Below are 8,227 nucleotides of genomic sequence, written 5' to 3'. Positions count from 1 at the left end.
AAATAAAATTGTAGCATTGAAAATGGGAATTGGGATGTAGCTTGTGAACTAGACATACCATAAGATCGAGTTGACAATTAGCATAGACCCATACTTAATTGGTCGAGTATTTGAGATGAATGGTTGCTCAAAAAAAAAAAAAAAAAAAAAAAGAAAGAAATCACGTTATTTTTTTTCGTGTCGTGTAGGATTAATTTTTTAGTTTCTAAATTTTTTTTTGTGCCCCATTGCAAGTGCTGTATTTAATTATGCTAAGCTAGATATTAACAACTCTACCTAACTATAAAATGACTCCTACTATTTATTGGCTAGACTTTTGAAGTACAACTCAATTAGCTAATGTCATTTTAATTGATATATGATCAAAATGGTTCTTGTATATTGAGTTATTGACAGACTAGAAATATGAGCAGTAGTGAGCAACTCTGTGCACCTATATATATACACATACACCAAGCATACTATGGGCAATCGATGGTATGCTCAATAAAGTCAAATTGAATACAAAGTTGGCAAATTATTTAAGAATGAAAATTTTGTTTTAATTAATGTTGGTTAGTTATCTAGTCGTTGTATTCGAGAGATCCCGTTAGAATGAATAATTAATCCTAATGAACATTTGTTTTCTGAATTGAGCTACGCTTGTTGGTGACTCTCAACTTCATTCTCAAGGTTGGTGTTGAAAAAGTATATTTGTAACTAATTAGTCAAATCCCACAAATCACAATACATTGCTACGTGCATCAAATCCCCACAATCGCAACTTCATCGTTGATAATCAAATTGAATACTTCGCATAATTAATAGGCGCATGGCTCTTAGGTAAACATTTAATACATAATTTAATTTGGTTTAATTTAGTAGTGTACAACAAAATCACACATAAATTAAATTAGCATAAATTATTGATATATATTTTTTATTTGGTTTGGTATTGAGTAACATTTTCTACACCGCATTTTATTTTAATTCGGACAAGATAATTATGTTAAAAAAATTCATAAAATATCAAGTAATGTCAATCAATTTTTACTACAGTAAAAAATAAGCTTAAATTATTTCTAATAAACGGAAAAAGATATTTGCATCCCTAAGGGTTGCATATAAGAAGCTAAAAATGAAAAGAATAAACAATAAATAAACATTTATTACACCGATTTATTCGTGAATTGCCGATAAATTTCCAACTTAAAACTAAAAAAAGAAGTATATTAAATGTTTATATGCAGTCCTAAGGGCTGCATATAGCATCACCCTAAATTTTACTACGTAATACTATTATTTAGTTAAGCCAAAATAAGTTCATAGATAATATATATACGCGTAGTTAGAAAAGTTTATACAATATAATTAAATGAAACAAGCCCTTAAAATGTGTATATCATTTTCCAATTATTAAATGAAACTTTGGTTAACTTGATCAATATAACTCTCAATTTTTACGCAATTTGTCCAAATTTCAACATAGAAGAGTATGAAAGGTAGATGAAACCCATGAAAGCACGTGTAGTTGGAAACTTCCTTTATCTATGTGTTTTGGTAATGTTGACTTATGCCTCAATTATTATTGAATTTATTAATAATTCAATGTCATTATTCAAGGATCGTGATGCCTCTTTCATGCAATGCCAGTTTTATCAAAGTATTACATGTATTAACATGTCCTACTATACTTGTTGGGCATTTCTAATATTTACTCAAATTGTTAGGTTGGTAGTCTTCTACAATGTGGTGTAGTGAAATGATGACAAAAATTGCTAAATGTAAAACTTTAAAATTAAGAAAGGAAAAAAAAAAAAAAAAAAAAAAAAAAAGAGTACACTTTTATAAGTTTATTATAACATTTCTTCAAAAAAAAAAAAAAAAAAAAAAGTTATTATAACATCAATATCATTGACCAATGATTTCATCATTATAATTTAAATATGTAAGTGGTCTATACTGCGGCGTATTATAATACGGAGTACAATACATTCCAAATTATTTTCCTTAAGTTTTGTCTTTTAAATTTTTACTATATTATTCCCACTATCAAAAAATCAATCATATTGGTGGCTAGAAGACGTGCAATGTACAATGCCCAATTATCAAGAAACTCATACTTGTATTTAAAATTACTTTCCAAAAAAAATAAAAAATAAACTCCATGTCAATTTATTTATTTCTTTTAGTAAAATATAAGAAGTAAAAAGACATTCCAAAAGTCAATGAAACTTGACATTAAGATATAAGCCAAAGAAAAGAACTCTATGAAATGGATGGAGTTTTACTCTCTTTTGGTCTATGTATAATTTTTGCATTTTAATTTTTTATTTTTTTTACGAGTTAAATTAAAGGTGTGTTTATTTCACCTCATTTCATTTAATTACAAAAATATTAATCATTACAAACCAATTTCGAGCCAATTAAAAAAAAAAAAAAAACAATTTTGATAAGATCAGCCATTATAATTGAAAAATATACTCTAGATTGCATACCAAAAACAAAATTAAATCAATATTAACAATTGCAAAACAAATCGCAAATTTGCAACCAACAATCAACCAATGTAATTTACCGACTAGCACTTTATTGTCTGGACCAAAATTGGTCATAATTAGCTAGCCAAAAAAAATTCCTACAAGCTTTAACTTTTTCTAAAACAATTATTTTAAATATTAAACTAGAACTCATATTTTTGTAGTACAATATAAATCAGCTTGATTAGTAAAAATAATTTTTATACCCCCTTCATCCAACAATACATGAGACGTTAGACTTTTTCCACTATTTATGCATTAGGTTTGACCATAATTTTTTACTTATATAATAAAAATATATCTTATCACAAAATATGATGTTAGATAGGTTTTAGTATAAAGTTTCATAATATAATTTTAAAAATAATTTCCATTAATATTAAATTATATAAAAATAAAGTCAAACTAATGCATTGACATGTGTGCACAATATTGACCGTGTCATATATTATGAAATAGAGTAAGTAATCAATATCGATCGGCCAGGTGGGGAGTGACATGTTCTTAGTCCTTAGTCATCATAAATGAGTAAAAGAACAATCTTCAAACTTGTAAAATCATGCATGCAAATGCAATAGCATATATATAGTACGTAGTACCTCAAGTCCTCAACCACCTACATGAATGTTTTAATAGTAACACCAACTAATATACGTTGCTTCTACTTTTAACATTGTTGTATGTTTAAAGGTGACAATAACACCTCTTTCCTTTTAGCTAATCAGAATCCTACAAAACTAAGGCGGCCTAAATAATATTAATATTAATAATATAATCACATGGGACAAATAATTTTATTATTCCACCTATAAGTTCCAACTCATGTGGAGGTCAATTTTGAATTTTAATCTAATCCAACGGTTGAAAATGATTGTTGGTTTTTAAATCGGACAAGATTAGGCAGTGGTTGCCAATATTACATCATATGATTCATATCCTATCTCTAAACGACGAGAAGCTACGGTAATTATTGTCGTTTAATTGTTTATTGCAATTTGTATTATTATTCTCTGGATTATTTTTGACATTGATATGGTATTACAAAATAGTTATAGTTTTTTTTTTTTTTTTTCTTTTTATCTATATCTAGTAGAGTGTAAATTTGCTAATATAAAAGTGTATAATTTGCGGGGATTCCTGGTAAAGTGATAGGGATGTTTTAACGGATTAGTGACAAGCACGATACCTTTTTTTTTTTTTTTTTTTTTTTTTTTTGTTTTTTTAATTACATGTAAATTTTAGACTTTTTAAAAGGCTATGATAGCCAGTAGGTTATTTTCTTAAAATAAATAAATAAATACTCGTAATAATCCAATAAAATAAAGCCAATAGGTTGAATACGACAGAAGCTCTAGTACAATTTTATAGTAAGACTAGTAGTTTAGGAGAAAATGACCACTTTCGACCTTTCGTTTGTTATTTGAAAATTGTTTTTTTTCCCTACCACTTCATTCATTCTTCCATAGTTGAGCTGAATTTTAGATTTTTAAAGAAAAGATGTACGGAGTAAAAGTTATGTAAGTCCCTTAAAAAAAAATTGTACCCTAATATATGTAAAGAATTTAATTAATGGGTCAATGTTTAGATAATTTTTAATATAGTCTGTATAATCCGCTGCTATTCAAAAAAAAAAAAAAAAAAAAAAAAGGGTATAATTCGCTAATTACTTGGCTTCCAAATACACTATACATAAGGTGGGGAAAAGAACCTTAAAAGCGCCAATAACTTCTTAATGCCATTTATTAGTAATTGAATTTTCCGTGGAGGGAGAAGCATTTTTTTTTAATAGAAATATCTATATAAAATAATTTACATTAAAATTAACTTTAAAAAAAATTATCAATTTCAAATCATACTTGTATTAGAATCATCGTGATTTGGGTATGGCACCGCACAATGGAAAAAAAAAAAAAAGTGTGCACATGTTGTGCTTGCTGAAATCTAAATCATGACCAATCCCGTCCATCAAAACAAATTTTTGGTTGTGTTTCTTAAGTCTACACTTATTTCATCTAAGATTATACCTTGACGTACTTGGATAACTAATTACACCAGATATCCAAATTGATAAATACATACACTTTTGTGCTCATCAGAATCTTAGGCTTAATTTAGAATACTTCTATTTGTTATGCTGAACCTCTTACTTTTGCTCCGCAAAAATTAAAATGTTTAGTTGCAACTTAAACATATATATCATTTCACAAATTGATATATAGAACACTACTAGATATAATTAATCATATTCTTTCATTAAAAAGCAAATAATATATTGTTGATTTTTTTTCCAGCAACACATTTTCCATGTGTCATTCCGAGTAGTGCACCTAGGTATACAATAAACGCTTGAAAGCATATGCTCCATAAATTAGTAAAGATGAAACAAAATAGACAAACTTTTGGGTTCATCAATCATGGTGGAAGAATAGAAGATATTGACAAGATCACCACTAATGTACCATACTAGCATCAAAATAATTTATTATCAAAATATTGACAAAGTAAGAGAATCCCTCCCGTCAAAAAAAAAAAAAAAAAGAATCCCTGTAAAAAAAAAAGTCTTAAGACTTGAAATTGTAAAACTTGTATAAGTAAACCCACAAAGAAACTTTCAAATTACCAAACCACCTATGAAAAAACTTGTAAAATAGTTTTCCACGAAAAATGCAAGAAGGCAATAAATTATATAAAAATACCCTTGACTCACACCATAATATCTACATGACATAAGCATAAGAAACAACACAACTAATACCTTGCTCATCACATGAACTTGTTCATACCCAAAACCCAATTTTAATCATTTCTTTTAACAAATCAACTTACCCCTTAAAAGAATATTACAAGTCACCATCAATTTTATAATACCAACTAGTAAACCCCAAAAAATTAAATAATAATCCATTACCATATCATTAAAATTATCAGGACTTGGTAATAAATGCACTTATTAAAATATTTTTTTTTAATATAAATAAAATAAAATCGGGTTTTAAATCCTCAAAACCACGAGGCCACGATGTTTTTCCCATGCTAAACATAAAGCTTAACCAAATAAAATTCTCTCAATCAAACAACTTTACTCACTAATCAAACTCTCAAAGAATAGTAGCCAACATATTACATTGGACCACCAATGATTCCCGTTTATGTACCAATTCCGCCACCAAAAAAACCCAGAACACAAACTCAGTCTTTTTACTGAGTAGCAGTTTCGAAGTCGCCTCCTATAATTAGCCTAAACCCGCAGCCTTAAACGCGTGTTTTTCTCTCTCCTCTCTCCGACACAAAACACAACGAAACTCACCCGACCCACTGTCGGTCCAATATACCCAGATCCACATAAACTTTTTTTTTTTTTTTTTTTTTTCTTTCACCATTAATCTTCAGATCTTCTTCTTTTGTCTCACTTCTTAAATTGTGTGTTCTTTGGAAGAATTTTACACTAATTGAACTAACCAAAAAAAATGGATGTTAGGAAGAGAAAACGGATACTTAAAACACCATTATCTTTAACACAGAATTTCTCAACAAGGTATATAATGGCGTGTTTTTGTTGCTTCTTGTTTCTTGTTTTTATTACTCGGGGTTATAATTTTGGATCCGGGACGTTTCGGCCTGCGCCGATCGTCCCGAAACTAGCCATAATTTCTTCATCTTCAATCAGTAGTAACTCAGTGCAGGATCTTTCTACCCAGAGAAAAGTTGAGATTGGTAGCAGTGAGAGTAAAAGTAATACTAGTAAGATTAAGATTATTAGTAATAGTAACAAGAGTAGTGAAGGTGATGGTTTGTTCATGGCGTTGAGCATTGAGAGCAGAGTATTGTTTAATGATCATGTGTTGGTAATTTTACCAGCTAGTCAGAGTAAATCCTTACATCTGCAACTTCCTGAGAAAATTGACTGTGTTTACCCCCGGAAATCGGGTGTTAGTGTTGGAAAGAAAACTGTCAATCATCCCATGTTGTCAGTGGATGATTATGGGGATGGAAGGTGGTTGGTTCGGTGCCCGGTACCGCCTGCGAATTACACGGCGGCTGTCGGGTTGAAGGGGGAATGGAAGAATGGGAAAGGAATTGAGTGGGAGATGGGGAGGGGGGATAAGAAGAGTGTTCAATTGTGGGATATGGTGGCTTATGAGGCGGTATTCGATGGGGAGGATATGGCTGTTGTTTTTGTTAAGGGTTTGCAGCTGAAGTCAGACAGAGAATCGGAACCAACTCCATTTAGATGTCAATTTTGGAAGGAGGGAGAGGATTATGCGCTTACCACACAGGCTACCACTGCAGCACAGGAGACAATCAGGTGTCCCTTGCCTCCCGAATCGAAGGTGAAACCGTGGGATGGCGAAGAAGTTCGAGTTACAGTCGAGGTGACTTCCAAAGTGCCTGGAAGGTCCCATTTGACAGGTACGAAACGACAACTAGTACCATCAATAGCAAAATTGCATCAGAGCAGTAATAAGAATAATGTGAAGGGTAGGTCTAAACTTAAATATAAGCTCTGTGCTTGTACTATGGTTTGGAATCAAGCTGCATTTATTAGGGAGTGGGTAATGTACCATACTTGGCTTGGGGTTGAGAGGTGGTTTGTTTATGACAATAATAGCGATGACGGCTTAAAGGATGTGATCGATGAGCTGAATGCTGAAAATTATGATGTGAATAGGCACACTTGGCCATGGATTAAGTCTCAGGAGGCAGGGTTTTCACACTGTTTGTTGAGGGCCAGAGATCAGTGTCAATGGGTTGCATTCTTTGATGTGGATGAGTTTTACAATTTCCCACCTCCAAAACCCAGGCAAAACTCAACCATTGTTTACCGGGGACCAAACGCTCTTCAAAAAGTAGTGGAGCATGTTTCAGCACGACAGCGAACAGTAGGTGAAATCAGAACAGATTGTCATAATTTTGGACCCTCAGGGCTAAAGAAAACTCCGGCAGAGGGACTGATGTTAGGGTATACTTGCCGGCTTAAGGGCCTTGAGAGGCATAAGTCAATTGTTAGGCCTGATGCTGTTGATGATAGTCTTCTGAATCAAGTTCATCATTTCAAGCTGAAAAAGGAGTTCAAGAAGCTAAATTTTCATCGGGCTGTGATAAACCACTACAAGTACCAAGTCTGGGACAACTTTAAAGCAAAATTCTATAGAAGGGTTTCAACCTATGTTGTTGACTGGCAAGAGAATCAGAATGAAAATTCAAGAGATAGGGCACCTGGATTGGGGACAGAAGCTATTGAACCGCCCAATTGGCCCCAGAAGTTCTGTGAGGTTTGGGATACCAGGTTAAGGGACTTTGTTCTGTCTAACTTGGCTGATCGGAATACAGGGTTGCTCCCATGGCAGAAATCTGTTCAATGACCAAGGTCGAGATGCCTGCAGTTCATCTACATTTGTAAAACATAAAACGACACACTAATTCTTTTTTCTCCCTTATTTATTGAACCTATTTCTTGTGCATGTTTTGTAGAGAAGCCATAGATTAGTTACAATTTTTACCTAGGCATATTAGAGAGGTATTAAGTACCTCTTATTTGAAAAAAATATTTTTCTGTTTTTCTTCCTCATCTGCTGATGTATGTAATCTTCTGGAAGATTTACTGGATTAATTTGTAATACAGTGCAGAGCTTTTTGAATCCAAAGAATAATCACATACTTGGTAGTAATCTTCTGAACTAAGTCAACTTTACAAACAGTGCATTGTT

The 8,227-nt window shown here is 31.7% G+C and overlaps 1 pseudogene; it reads left to right on the top strand.

The window, feature by feature from the left end:
- Positions 1–5,516: 5,516 nt before the first annotated feature.
- LOC145642047 (glycosyltransferase family 92 protein At1g27200 pseudogene) lies at positions 5,517–8,139 on the top strand (annotated as a pseudogene).
- The last annotated feature ends 88 nt before the right edge of the window (positions 8,140–8,227 follow it).

This window comes from Chenopodium album, chromosome 1, assembly GCF_948465745.1.
Source record: "Chenopodium album chromosome 1, dcCheAlbu1.1, whole genome shotgun sequence".
Classification (NCBI taxonomy): Eukaryota; Viridiplantae; Streptophyta; class Magnoliopsida; order Caryophyllales; family Amaranthaceae; genus Chenopodium; species Chenopodium album.
This window is presented reverse-complemented; position numbering and strand designations above follow the sequence as displayed.